Genomic DNA, 14719 nt, shown 5'->3' on the forward strand with positions numbered 1-14719 from the left:
CTCTTTTAATTAGGTACGTCTCGTTAAAAAATCGAATAATTAAACACAATATACTGACTGTCTGCAGTTGACAGTACGATCTGCTATATCTGTTACTTTAAAATAGCAACTTTGTTAGTTTTACATTAATCCCTTAAATTATACAAGCTAAATGAAATAATACGATTTCTCTAACGTGTGTGTAACGAACTTAACTTATTGCCGGTGCATGGTGTCATCTAGCGAGCGCAATTTATGTTTCTGTTTCAAAGTCCTTCCAAAGATGGCGCTGTTATTGTAACAGTTATGGCGCGGAAATTTAAAATGTGATACGAGACGCGCGTTTATTGTAAATCAATGATTACGATATTGTCCGAAGTCATTCATCGAGGAACAAAATATAAAACACGCTTTTAATACCTATATTATAGAATAGAGTAGAATAGATTTCAGGAGATTGATGCTGTACGGAGTTCAGGGTCAGAGATTTCCTATGCAACTGGCTAGGCACTCATGGCGGAACGGAATGTGCTTATTTTTGAATAAGTGTTCCTATTTGTTCCAGGTTTCCTTTTAAATACAGAAAGTTTCTTTGATTTATTTATGCCCATTAGAGAATAATTATTTTACGTCTAATACCATTTAAAGTTTTTTTTTTGTAATTTGCATTTATCTGTGACCCGCCAAACGCTGTATACCTACCTGGCTAATTTCTTAGAATGCTGAACAAATTTTATTTGTGATATATTTATTTGTCATGTAATTTAAAGTAAGTCAAGTAAATCTTTCAAGTTTCAGGTCTTTCGTTTGTAATACCAAAAGTATAAGAATAATTTGGTATTGAATAACAACCGGGCGACAATATAGCGTTTTCCAGTCTATCAACATGATTTCCCGGTTTCTTTATTCACTAGCGTCATTCTGCGGCGATGACCGAGAACACGAAGGCCTAACCAGACCGGCTAACTGCTCCAACTAGTTGAAAACAAGGCGCGTCAGAGGGAGGACGTTGTTCTCTGTCTGTCTCAAACAACGCGACTTACCTACGCGTAATTTTGAACGCAATCTATTTTCGACAAGTAGCTTCATTCCAATACAAAATTGTTGATACAATTAAACTGTAATTATCTAGTGATAAAATGGTGATATTAATGACTAACTGACTGCAGTGGCAATAAGTAGAAACTTATTGTTTTATTTGAAAAGTGATTGGGCTGAATTTCAAGGTAAACATAAACAAAACAGTGTTATTTTCTGCATGTTATGCTTAAACATGCGACGGTCAAATTAAAATTAAAATTTATTTATTAAGGTAATAGAATAATCCGTATATACCTGCCTTCACACGTGAAATTCGGTATCGATATAGTTTTAATTGGACACATGTAGGTTTGGTTTACAGACTAATTAAATTAAATGATCAGGTGATGGTTTTTGGATAAAGAAATGTTACTTAAAAAGGTCTGGGGAATATTAGACACTGTGTCAAGCAATTTTCTTTGTTAGTAAAGTGAGTAAAGTTGAAAAATTATCCGTTGAATAGTCTTTGAAATATATAGTAGGTACCTACTTAGTTAGGTGCAACGAATCTTCAAACAACAAAAAAATCAACATTTTATTTTCAATAGGTACATTAGCAAAAGATAACCCATCAATTAAGCCAGCAATTTGACCTAATTATATGGAATTCAGCGAATTAGCTAGATTTTGTTAATATTTTTGGAATACATCAAGAAATTCATTAAATTTTTTGGTTTTTTTTTATACCCTTACAAAGAAAAATTTACTATAAATAAATAAATTTAAATCCTACCTGAATCTAATGATCCTTAATTCAGTACAGGACAGATTCTGGACTCGTCAGATTTGACTATTTAGAAGTAATCAATCTTACATACTTTCGTAACGTTAAGTAATTAAAAACTTCCTGAACTTATGTTTTAAACCAATTCCACCCGTAACACCAAAACTGGATCAACAAATAACGAATTTGAAAAATTTGCTGAAAAATACAAACAAATAACCTGTATACAACTGAACATGATTTTTTTGTCTGTGTTCTACTAATAATATAGGTCAGCGATACTTTCATGTTCCCTTGAAAGGGATGGGGAGTATCAGGAAGCGTATAATACCACAGATAATACTCAATAGTAACTTTTTCCAGGGCAGGCTATTTTGGTTGTTACTTAGTGTTACCTTACCTACCTCGTACCTTTGTTCGTTCGACCGTAAAGGTACCTATTAATATCATTGATGCAATATTATGCCTGTTTGTAAACAAAAACTGCCGTCTACCGAGAAGTCTCACTTGAGATGGGTAGTGAAGTTTGTATATTTTATCGATATAGTATTTTATGATAGGTTATCAAAAGTCCTATCGATATAGTTGATTTTTCGTTGTTATTTAAATTAACAACAACCACATTGTTAATCTTTCTCATGTGACAGGGATGTACACAACACAAGCTACGAGTTCAATCATTAACAAGATTAATTTAAATACTTTTGTAAATAAAGAAGTTTTTATAGAATAAGAAGTCTGGTCTGGTAGGTAGGCTTTAGCCATGCATCAGCCATGCTAGGTTCCTGGTCTTGACTGCCTGTCTTCCTGATATGAGATTAGGCCAATGTTTCCAGCGTCAATCCATCACGCCTCTTACTATCATCCCGGCTTATTCCTGATAACTTAATGGCGTAAAACTAAAAAACGTAAAATAATAATTTCGTTTATCGTTTTTGAGAGAATCCCCCACATAAATAAACCACATGCAACAAACAGCAGCGACACCCTTTTTTTGGAAGTCAAAAATTAGGAAGCTATATTTGTTCCATTGTTAAATCACCTACTTACCAGTCATCGGTATAAATAAACAGATTGACTATAATGCTACGAACTGTTATTAATAATCGTCCATTGTCACATTAAATATAATGAACGCTTGGCAGGCAAGTAACCACTTAACAGGATCTGGTTTAACTGAATTAATACGTAGCAGCTAGCTACATAAAACGGTTTTCTTTTAAGAACTAGATATGCAAAAGTTTAATTATTTAGGTATAAATTAAATCTATGTCGATATTTACTTAATAAGTTCCCTACATCCCTACTAATTGCAGTTTGTAGTGATGAAAGTACGAAAGTGGTGTCACGTGGGTGACACTTGTGAAACTAGGTGCACTTACTTTCAGTGCTAGAAAAGTGCATATTTCTTACGAAATACAAATAATACACTGCTATAGATATATGCGATAAGGACACTGAGGTTTATGACCATCATGTTAGCAAGTTGAGAGTTAGGTACCCACTCTATGTCCTGTAACTTTATGAAGCGAAACTTAGCCGGTGATTGATTCCATAGTGTTTTTGGATGAGAATTGAAATTGTAAAATGTCAAGGTCACGTTTAGGTACATTACGTTACATGAAAGAGAAGAAAGATTTCGTGTCTCCCATAAGTCTTTGAACGTGAGTTCTGCATAGATAAACACAGAAGTGTAATGTGACATATATTTTTGTTTAAATTGGTTCAGTACCGACATGTCGCACAGGTTTTTGTCCAAAGTTATCAAAAGAGAGCTCTCTTGAAGGACACAGAACAGAACGCTGTATGGCATACTTTATTAGTTAACATTTATTTTTTCTTACTCCTTTTAATTAGTAACATTTTATGACGCACGTATTTAATTGAATCTGTAACTTGTCAGAAAAACCCAACACATTAATGGTACCCTCTTGCTCTAGTCTGTTAATATCTCTGTAACAACCTTGTTCTTTGGTGTACATTAAATGTGTTTTCATTCGTTCTTTCATTTATTATCCTAACAGTTTTTGAATCCAGGACTATAGGTAGGCCAGGTATACCTGCTCAAAATAACCACAAGTTAGGAACATGAATACAGTTATGTTATCATACGATTGATGTACCTACGTACGATTATCTAATCGCATTTGAAGGAAGAGCCGTTGATTATTATCCCAAAAGCAGTCTCAGTATAAGGCAAGACAATGCCCCTTAGGTCATTGCCGCCTTTGTTTGTCTTAGTGTAATAAACAACCTTTTTCCGACTGCGAAGCATGTGCCAAATACAACCGAAATAATACTTCACGGGCTTTAGAGTACATTATGTCCTGTCTCTGAGACTTATCTGTAAAACCTAAAAGTTTTTGAGTAAACCACTGCCATAGTTTTTACTGAAAGAAATCAGATACAGGCCAACATCACATGCAAAAATAAAATCAAGTGACTCCTGTCACTTTAATAGGTACGCGTCGCGTAGCGTAGGTAGGTACTATGCGCGTTTCGGTCTTTTATCTTCAATATGGTCATGTCATAAGCAAACGTTTGTATGGAGAAATAAATATGTACTTCTTTTGATTATTTTTTTTATACAGGGTGATTCATTATTAATATACTTTAAAACATTGTAAGATGAAAATTATATAAATTAACAAAATCGTATTTTGCAAACTGGAAAATGGTAGAATCTTACCAAAACTAGTGTATTGTCATCGGTCTTCGATATAACAAAGTTTGAACGAAATCAGACAGTTCGAACAGGGTCAAAATCGAGTCCAAAGGAGCCTGTTACAAACATACAAACATATAAACATACTTACTGGTGAAGCTAAAAAAGCGTTTAAAAAAGGGATAACTTGCAATACCTCCGTCTCTTCCACGTGAGGTTGAATCTTACTGGGTCTGATTTTTTTTTTTCTCGTTGGGAAATCCTTCGTGGTTATGCTGGACTCTTACCGATTAAAACCCCACGGTGTTCCAACTCATCGCCTGGTGACTGGGTCATGGAACGCTTTCGCACACAACCGCAACCCAGCCAGCGGTGCCTACTGAGGCAGGCACTTCTCAAACTCCGATGGGCGACAGAACAATAACCTTATAATAAACGCTTCACGTAAACCTTAACCCTGTTGCAGTCGGGTTAAAACAGAGCGAAACTAACACTGTGACGTACGTATACGTACATACACTTTGCGATTCGAATCGTGCAAACAATAAGTAAAGTACCTACTGACCGGTGACATTGACAGTCGCCCACTTCCGAGAGACGTGATCTGGGTTGATCGCAGGTTGGTAGGAAAACTGTTTAGGCACGTTTGTGGCCGCTCGTATGCGGAACTTGTTTAAATAATAACAATGAATATTGAATTGGTAGGTAGTATGGAAGTGCTAGTCTTAATCCAACTAGGAAAAAATTTTCATTTTAATTTAAAAATGTCGTTATATGGTTAAAGACCTATATTTTCTCAAAATCCCTATCCCTCCTCAGCGGACAACAGCAAACCCCTCGTTTAAGGCTTTGCGATACTGAATACTTTAAATTTATTTAGAACTACAACTAAATTAAATGCCTAATAAAAAACAAAATCAAACGCAGACGAAGTCGCGGACAACAGCTAGTAAATTATAATTACACTCTATGAGAATAAATAAAAAGCAATTTATTCTACTACCAATAAATAGAGAAATACATATTACATTCATGCACATAATTAAATTTATAAATATTTTAACAAATAACATATTTACTTCATTACATTTATTTAATAGCTAGTCTCAAATTCTTATTTGTTGTTACTTGTGGTACAAGTCGCATCTCTGGCGTAGGCCTCCCCCAGCTCTCTCCATTCCCTTCTTTCCTTAGCGTTTCTCATCCACAAAGGTCCACTTACTCGAATAAAAACGTCCGCCCAGCGTTTCCTTGGTCTTCCTCTTTTCCTTTTATTATTCCGTGGCAGGCAGTCAATGTGGTGCCAAAGAGCCTGGTGCTGATACGTCTCTTCTCCAGTTAGGGGTACCTATATCATTTACAAGTACCTACCCCTAGTCGGTAACTACATGACATAGGCACGTATTTCTCTGTGAGTGGTAACTAGCCACCGCCGAAGCCTTCCATCAGAACAGACTAGAGAAAATTCCTTATATCATAAATTGCCATTAACAATGCGGGCAGTTTGAAGTTACTTAAAGTCTAGAACATAGCGTACTAGAAATTTGTAAGATCTTTGCTTTGTCTGTGTAAACGAAACACAAGTGTTCTGACGAGGCGATTTATTTACATTTCTGATATATTGCATTCTTTGTTTATAGGCAGTTACTTACCTAGTTATTGTCAGGTGCTAACACAAATTACTCATCGCTATGTTTAAGACATTGTTTGGTTTTCAACTTAGCTCCCTGAACTACAGTCAGCAGGGCTAGTACAGGCAGGAGATAAAAATTTTAGCATCGCTTCAACCCATTACCGGCCCACAACAGAGCACGGGTCTCCTCCGAGAAGGGGTTAAGGCCGTAGTCCACCACGCTGGCCCAGTGCGAATCGGTGGACTCCACACACCTTTGAGAACATTATGTAGAACTCTCAGGCATGCCAGTTACCTCACCATATTTCAATTCACCGTTGAAGCAAGTGATATTTTAATTTCTTAAAACGCACATAACTTAGAAAAGTCAGAGGTGCGTGCTGGGTTTCGAACTCGGCCCCCCGAAAGTGAAGCCGAAGACACAGCCACTAGGCTATCACGCACATAGCGTTTTAAGCAATGAAAATATCACTTGTTTGGAAGTTCTCCATAATGCTCTAAAAGGCGTGTGAAGTCCACCAATCCGCACTGGTCGAGCGTGGTGGAATACGGCTAAGCCCTTCTCACTGTGGGAGAAGACCATTCCCAGTTGAGGGCCGGTAGTGGGTCGATATGACGATGATAAACTTGTAATAAGAGTTATGGTAACCTTTATGATAGGTAACATAGATTAAGTATAGGTGACTGGTAACACATCAGGCACGCAGGTTTGATTAAAGAGAAATAAAAACATTAATTGAATTATTACAGTTAAAAATTGTTGTTGCAAAGTTGATAAGTACATAGGGCATAAGATAACTCAAGTTCAAGGTCATATAATTGCTGATATCATTTGGTCAATAAACGCAAAACAACAATTTAATTTGACGCTTGATTCGAATTGTTTTTGTGTGGGTATCAAGTAAAATGGATGCTGACGGCCGATCTGTGTGTTTAGGTATACCTAGCATTAAATTTTTTTATATATAGTTCATTCTTTAAATATATTTATTTAATAGCGGACCCATGCGACGAGTCAATCGAGATGCTAGAATAGATCTGATGCTAAAATCATAATCATCGTGGCTAGCTTTATACCTAATATTATTTTACGTGGTTTACTGAGTTAGTAAGTTTTCATTATTTTAGTTGATACATACATACATACATCCAACCAACGTCCATCCATACATCCATCCTCACAAACTTTCGCATTTATAATATTAGTAGGATGGTACGCATGTGCTAAAAAAATATAGAAGATGGAAGACCATGGTGTTCAGATATTCACTTCAATACTAACGATGTTCAGGATGGCACTTAGATCTTTCATTAATTGACAGTATTATTGAAGCAAAATACCTAGTTTCTTATATTAAAGTATTCTTTTTATAAAATACATCATTAAAGCCCACCAACCTGCTTTAGAGCAGTGTTGTGGGTCTGTACTCTATAAACCTGACTTCCCAAGGAGTGAAATAAAACAACTGGACTGACTCTAATACTGTATATTAAGCTTCTCTATAATTCATATTACTTGTTACCTTCAAATGACTCTACTACCAGTTCGGAATGCTGTCTTCGGCAGAGAAGACCACTGGCAAGAAACTCTTGCTCTTTTATTCAATCAATCAAAACAACTTCTAAATACAATTACAACATTGTCATATTATGTAATAACGCTAGGCCCTTTGATACAAGACATATTTTAAGACAGGTCAAACACAACTACTATTATCACTTATAACATAAGGACTTTTGGAACAAGTTGCTTGTATAGAGCAACCTCTGCTACATAAACTGTCGGTATAAAATTATGCTAGGGCTCCATATATGATACCCAAATAACCCAAAGGATGAGATATACTTATCATATGCCTTGCGACTTGCTGTTATTTGCGAAGAGTTATGCCCTTTATCTTCGACAATATTTATCAGATCTCCATTAAAATTAGACAATACATGCTTGATAGTATAAACTTTCAAATAAAAAAAGAATTATTAAAGTCGGTTGAAATTTAACGGAGTTATGTAGTAAAATTTATAAAAAATTTCATCCTTTTTCCCGGAGGAAAGTTATTGTTTATCGGGATAAAAAGTATCCTACATGTTGACCCGGAATATCAGGTACAACTATACTAAATTGTATCTAAATCCGTTCAGTAGTTTTCACGTGATCCGGACAGACAGACAGACAGGCAAAAATTAAATAAAAATCTGTTTTGGACTCAGCATCGATTATAAAGCCTATCAAAATTTTCAAAATATATTAAATGTTCAGAAATCTTCCAGTTACAGTTTTATTATAAGTATAGATAGGTAATCATAAATACTGTTCATAGTCATACAAACTCCCAGAAACAGAGAAACATTCATGTTCATCTCACAAACATTCTCAATTTTTTGGAATCGAACCCACGGCCTTGGATTCAGAAAGCAGGGTCGCTGCCAACTGCCCCAACTTCCAATATTTAAACGTGTCATCGTAAACACCCGTGATAAGAAAGTGATTACTTACATTCATAAGATCACGAAAATACCGTAATTCCAAGTAACATTTTTTTATTACCAAACTCTTTTACCTTACCAAACTCTTTTACCAAGATTTTTTCTGGAAATCTAACGTAGGGAGACTCTTAAAATTATCAGCTCGTTCACGTCCACCACAGAACATAGGCCTTCCCAAGAGCATAATTCAGACATTTTCATTCAGAATACATCAAGAAATTCATTAAATTTTTTGGTTTTTTTTTATACCCTTACAAAGAAAAATTTACTATAAATAAATAAATTTAAATCCTACCTGAATCTAATGATCCTTAATTCAGTACAGGACAGATTCTGGACTCGTCAGATTTGACTATTTAGAAGTAATCAATCTTACATACTTTCGTAACGTTAAGTAATTAAAAACTTCCTGAACTTATGTTTTAAACCAATTCCACCCGTAACACCAAAACTGGATCAACAAATAACGAATTTGAAAAATTTGCTGAAAAATACAAACAAATAACCTGTATACAACTGAACATGATTTTTTTGTCTGTGTTCTACTAATAATATAGGTCAGCGATACTTTCATGTTCCCTTGAAAGGGATGGGGAGTATCAGGAAGCGTATAATACCACAGATAATACTCAATAGTAACTTTTTCCAGGGCAGGCTATTTTGGTTGTTACTTAGTGTTACCTTACCTACCTCGTACCTTTGTTCGTTCGACCGTAAAGGTACCTATTAATATCATTGATGCAATATTATGCCTGTTTGTAAACAAAAACTGCCGTCTACCGAGAAGTCTCACTTGAGATGGGTAGTGAAGTTTGTATATTTTATCGATATAGTATTTTATGATAGGTTATCAAAAGTCCTATCGATATAGTTGATTTTTCGTTGTTATTTAAATTAACAACAACCACATTGTTAATCTTTCTCATGTGACAGGGATGTACACAACACAAGCTACGAGTTCAATCATTAACAAGATTAATTTAAATACTTTTGTAAATAAAGAAGTTTTTATAGAATAAGAAGTCTGGTCTGGTAGGTAGGCTTTAGCCATGCATCAGCCATGCTAGGTTCCTGGTCTTGACTGCCTGTCTTCCTGATATGAGATTAGGCCAATGTTTCCAGCGTCAATCCATCACGCCTCTTACTATCATCCCGGCTTATTCCTGATAACTTAATGGCGTAAAACTAAAAAACGTAAAATAATAATTTCGTTTATCGTTTTTGAGAGAATCCCCCACATAAATAAACCACATGCAACAAACAGCAGCGACACCCTTTTTTTGGAAGTCAAAAATTAGGAAGCTATATTTGTTCCATTGTTAAATCACCTACTTACCAGTCATCGGTATAAATAAACAGATTGACTATAATGCTACGAACTGTTATTAATAATCGTCCATTGTCACATTAAATATAATGAACGCTTGGCAGGCAAGTAACCACTTAACAGGATCTGGTTTAACTGAATTAATACGTAGCAGCTAGCTACATAAAACGGTTTTCTTTTAAGAACTAGATATGCAAAAGTTTAATTATTTAGGTATAAATTAAATCTATGTCGATATTTACTTAATAAGTTCCCTACATCCCTACTAATTGCAGTTTGTAGTGATGAAAGTACGAAAGTGGTGTCACGTGGGTGACACTTGTGAAACTAGGTGCACTTACTTTCAGTGCTAGAAAAGTGCATATTTCTTACGAAATACAAATAATACACTGCTATAGATATATGCGATAAGGACACTGAGGTTTATGACCATCATGTTAGCAAGTTGAGAGTTAGGTACCCACTCTATGTCCTGTAACTTTATGAAGCGAAACTTAGCCGGTGATTGATTCCATAGTGTTTTTGGATGAGAATTGAAATTGTAAAATGTCAAGGTCACGTTTAGGTACATTACGTTACATGAAAGAGAAGAAAGATTTCGTGTCTCCCATAAGTCTTTGAACGTGAGTTCTGCATAGATAAACACAGAAGTGTAATGTGACATATATTTTTGTTTAAATTGGTTCAGTACCGACATGTCGCACAGGTTTTTGTCCAAAGTTATCAAAAGAGAGCTCTCTTGAAGGACACAGAACAGAACGCTGTATGGCATACTTTATTAGTTAACATTTATTTTTTCTTACTCCTTTTAATTAGTAACATTTTATGACGCACGTATTTAATTGAATCTGTAACTTGTCAGAAAAACCCAACACATTAATGGTACCCTCTTGCTCTAGTCTGTTAATATCTCTGTAACAACCTTGTTCTTTGGTGTACATTAAATGTGTTTTCATTCGTTCTTTCATTTATTATCCTAACAGTTTTTGAATCCAGGACTATAGGTAGGCCAGGTATACCTGCTCAAAATAACCACAAGTTAGGAACATGAATACAGTTATGTTATCATACGATTGATGTACCTACGTACGATTATCTAATCGCATTTGAAGGAAGAGCCGTTGATTATTATCCCAAAAGCAGTCTCAGTATAAGGCAAGACAATGCCCCTTAGGTCATTGCCGCCTTTGTTTGTCTTAGTGTAATAAACAACCTTTTTCCGACTGCGAAGCATGTGCCAAATACAACCGAAATAATACTTCACGGGCTTTAGAGTACATTATGTCCTGTCTCTGAGACTTATCTGTAAAACCTAAAAGTTTTTGAGTAAACCACTGCCATAGTTTTTACTGAAAGAAATCAGATACAGGCCAACATCACATGCAAAAATAAAATCAAGTGACTCCTGTCACTTTAATAGGTACGCGTCGCGTAGCGTAGGTAGGTACTATGCGCGTTTCGGTCTTTTATCTTCAATATGGTCATGTCATAAGCAAACGTTTGTATGGAGAAATAAATATGTACTTCTTTTGATTATTTTTTTTATACAGGGTGATTCATTATTAATATACTTTAAAACATTGTAAGATGAAAATTATATAAATTAACAAAATCGTATTTTGCAAACTGGAAAATGGTAGAATCTTACCAAAACTAGTGTATTGTCATCGGTCTTCGATATAACAAAGTTTGAACGAAATCAGACAGTTCGAACAGGGTCAAAATCGAGTCCAAAGGAGCCTGTTACAAACATACAAACATATAAACATACTTACTGGTGAAGCTAAAAAAGCGTTTAAAAAAGGGATAACTTGCAATACCTCCGTCTCTTCCACGTGAGGTTGAATCTTACTGGGTCTGATTTTTTTTTTTTCTCGTTGGGAAATCCTTCGTGGTTATGCTGGACTCTTACCGATTAAAACCCCACGGTGTTCCAACTCATCGCCTGGTGACTGGGTCATGGAACGCTTTCGCACACAACCGCAACCCAGCCAGCGGTGCCTACTGAGGCAGGCACTTCTCAAACTCCGATGGGCGACAGAACAATAACCTTATAATAAACGCTTCACGTAAACCTTAACCCTGTTGCAGTCGGGTTAAAACAGAGCGAAACTAACACTGTGACGTACGTATACGTACATACACTTTGCGATTCGAATCGTGCAAACAATAAGTAAAGTACCTACTGACCGGTGACATTGACAGTCGCCCACTTCCGAGAGACGTGATCTGGGTTGATCGCAGGTTGGTAGGAAAACTGTTTAGGCACGTTTGTGGCCGCTCGTATGCGGAACTTGTTTAAATAATAACAATGAATATTGAATTGGTAGGTAGTATGGAAGTGCTAGTCTTAATCCAACTAGGAAAAAATTTTCATTTTAATTTAAAAATGTCGTTATATGGTTAAAGACCTATATTTTCTCAAAATCCCTATCCCTCCTCAGCGGACAACAGCAAACCCCTCGTTTAAGGCTTTGCGATACTGAATACTTTAAATTTATTTAGAACTACAACTAAATTAAATGCCTAATAAAAAACAAAATCAAACGCAGACGAAGTCGCGGACAACAGCTAGTAAATTATAATTACACTCTATGAGAATAAATAAAAAGCAATTTATTCTACTACCAATAAATAGAGAAATACATATTACATTCATGCACATAATTAAATTTATAAATATTTTAACAAATAACATATTTACTTCATTACATTTATTTAATAGCTAGTCTCAAATTCTTATTTGTTGTTACTTGTGGTACAAGTCGCATCTCTGGCGTAGGCCTCCCCCAGCTCTCTCCATTCCCTTCTTTCCTTAGCGTTTCTCATCCACAAAGGTCCACTTACTCGAATAAAAACGTCCGCCCAGCGTTTCCTTGGTCTTCCTCTTTTCCTTTTATTATTCCGTGGCAGGCAGTCAATGTGGTGCCAAAGAGCCTGGTGCTGATACGTCTCTTCTCCAGTTAGGGGTACCTATATCATTTACAAGTACCTACCCCTAGTCGGTAACTACATGACATAGGCACGTATTTCTCTGTGAGTGGTAACTAGCCACCGCCGAAGCCTTCCATCAGAACAGACTAGAGAAAATTCCTTATATCATAAATTGCCATTAACAATGCGGGCAGTTTGAAGTTACTTAAAGTCTAGAACATAGCGTACTAGAAATTTGTAAGATCTTTGCTTTGTCTGTGTAAACGAAACACAAGTGTTCTGACGAGGCGATTTATTTACATTTCTGATATATTGCATTCTTTGTTTATAGGCAGTTACTTACCTAGTTATTGTCAGGTGCTAACACAAATTACTCATCGCTATGTTTAAGACATTGTTTGGTTTTCAACTTAGCTCCCTGAACTACAGTCAGCAGGGCTAGTACAGGCAGGAGATAAAAATTTTAGCATCGCTTCAACCCATTACCGGCCCACAACAGAGCACGGGTCTCCTCCGAGAAGGGGTTAAGGCCGTAGTCCACCACGCTGGCCCAGTGCGAATCGGTGGACTCCACACACCTTTGAGAACATTATGTAGAACTCTCAGGCATGCCAGTTACCTCACCATATTTCAATTCACCGTTGAAGCAAGTGATATTTTAATTTCTTAAAACGCACATAACTTAGAAAAGTCAGAGGTGCGTGCTGGGTTTCGAACTCGGCCCCCCGAAAGTGAAGCCGAAGACACAGCCACTAGGCTATCACGCACATAGCGTTTTAAGCAATGAAAATATCACTTGTTTGGAAGTTCTCCATAATGCTCTAAAAGGCGTGTGAAGTCCACCAATCCGCACTGGTCGAGCGTGGTGGAATACGGCTAAGCCCTTCTCACTGTGGGAGAAGACCATTCCCAGTTGAGGGCCGGTAGTGGGTCGATATGACGATGATAAACTTGTAATAAGAGTTATGGTAACCTTTATGATAGGTAACATAGATTAAGTATAGGTGACTGGTAACACATCAGGCACGCAGGTTTGATTAAAGAGAAATAAAAACATTAATTGAATTATTACAGTTAAAAATTGTTGTTGCAAAGTTGATAAGTACATAGGGCATAAGATAACTCAAGTTCAAGGTCATATAATTGCTGATATCATTTGGTCAATAAACGCAAAACAACAATTTAATTTGACGCTTGATTCGAATTGTTTTTGTGTGGGTATCAAGTAAAATGGATGCTGACGGCCGATCTGTGTGTTTAGGTATACCTAGCATTAAATTTTTTTATATATAGTTCATTCTTTAAATATATTTATTTAATAGCGGACCCATGCGACGAGTCAATCGAGATGCTAGAATAGATCTGATGCTAAAATCATAATCATCGTGGCTAGCTTTATACCTAATATTATTTTACGTGGTATACTGAGTTAGTAAGTTTTCATTATTTTAGTTGATACATACATACATACATCCAACGTCCATCCATAAATCCATCCTCAGAAACTTTCGCATTTATAATATCAGTAGGATGGTACGCATGTGCTAAAAAAATATAGAAGATGTAAGACCATGGTATTCAGATATTCACTTCAATACTAACAATGTTCAGGATGGCACTTAGATCTTTCATTAATTAACAGTATTATTGAAGCAAAATACCTAGTTTCTTATATTAAAGTATTATTTTTATAAAAGACATCATTAAAGCCCACCAACCTGCTTTAGAGCAGTGTTGTGGGTTTGTACTCTATAAACATGACTTCCCAAGGAGTGAAATAAAACAACTGGACTGACTATTTCGTTAAGTATATCGTTTCCATTATAAATCATCTCAACCCAATTTGTAACATTCTATCCACAATACTTTACTTAATCTCCTTTTCTCAAT

At 35.9% G+C, this 14719-nt stretch overlaps 1 protein-coding gene across 1 annotated transcript in view; it reads left to right on the forward strand.

The window, feature by feature from the left end:
- Nucleotides 1-745: 745 nt before the first annotated feature.
- Nucleotides 746-14719, forward strand: part of LOC120627766 (neutral ceramidase) — a 38412-nt gene continuing 24438 nt past the window's right edge. The window contains exon 1 of the mRNA XM_039895793.1: nucleotides 746-1205. The gene's annotated coding sequence lies outside the window, so the exon portion shown is untranslated. The remainder of the gene's footprint in view (nucleotides 1206-14719) is intronic.

The sequence above is a fragment of the Pararge aegeria genome, chromosome 11 (assembly GCF_905163445.1).
Source record: "Pararge aegeria chromosome 11, ilParAegt1.1, whole genome shotgun sequence".
NCBI lineage: Eukaryota > Metazoa > Arthropoda > Insecta > Lepidoptera > Nymphalidae > Pararge > Pararge aegeria.